The sequence below is a fragment of the Euprymna scolopes genome, chromosome 1 (assembly GCF_053919585.1).
Source record: "Euprymna scolopes isolate OS-2025 chromosome 1, ASM5391958v1, whole genome shotgun sequence".
Classification (NCBI taxonomy): domain Eukaryota; kingdom Metazoa; phylum Mollusca; class Cephalopoda; order Sepiida; family Sepiolidae; genus Euprymna; species Euprymna scolopes.
Genome location: NC_136482.1, coordinates 165,803,970 through 165,804,819, shown reverse-complemented (window position 1 = coordinate 165,804,819; position 850 = coordinate 165,803,970). Strand labels below are relative to the sequence as shown.

At 40.5% G+C, this 850-nt stretch overlaps 1 pseudogene; it reads right to left on the bottom strand.

Annotated features, from left to right (window-relative positions):
* Positions 1–216: 216 nt before the first annotated feature.
* On the bottom strand, positions 217–333 carry LOC145285163 (5S ribosomal RNA; annotated as a pseudogene).
* Between the last annotated feature and the right edge of the window lie 517 nt (positions 334–850).

The following is an 850-nucleotide window of genomic DNA, read 5'->3' as shown; positions in this document are numbered from 1 at the left end:
GACAGATTGACGAAACTGCTATTAATTTTCACATTTTTCGACGGATAATATATTTTAGACTAAGCACGACTGCCTCCAGTCTTAACAGACAATGGATACCCACGTGGCAAGAGTTGCACAATCACCAACCACACCTCTCCTAAGTCGACATTGTTGAATAGCAGTGGTAAGTGGAGGTTCAGAACGATCGGAAACAATGCCGAGATAAGCGGAAAGCACATACAGCGCCTAGAATTCTCAAATGGTCACCCATCTGGTACTACCCAGGCTCAACGTTGCTTAACTTCGGTGATCTGACGAGAACCAGTGTGTCAACGTGATTATGCCATACAAACTGAACAACGTACTAAGCATGATCGATATAAGAAATTGTTATTCAAATTTAGCGCGAAAGATGTGAGAAAATGTAAATCCAAATATCGCGGTATTGGCCTTTTTGGTCAAGATCAAAGTGTAGTATCTGTTCTTCAGATGCTGCACTTCTATTTCTTGTTCTCTTTCGGTGGAGGATCAGTCCTTCACGACTGAGACAATTTTTTTTTATTTTTGTACCTTTTCTCCACGTTAAAAAACGACCCTGGTGTCTAACTCTGTCCCGTGGGGAGGCATTGTAAATAGGTACAATAGCAGTGAGAAATTTCTAATATAATTTTACGTGAAGGATATAAATTACATCGATTTCAAATTTTAGCTCGGTGGGACTTTATATGGACAATTCAACGTGAAAGATTTACTATTTGAGATTTAGCGTGGTGGATATGAGCATCATCATCATTATCATCATCATCATGACGGGCTCCTTCCGATGTGACTCTTCCTCTCCAGAGTTTCCTGTCTTCCATCAGTTGCC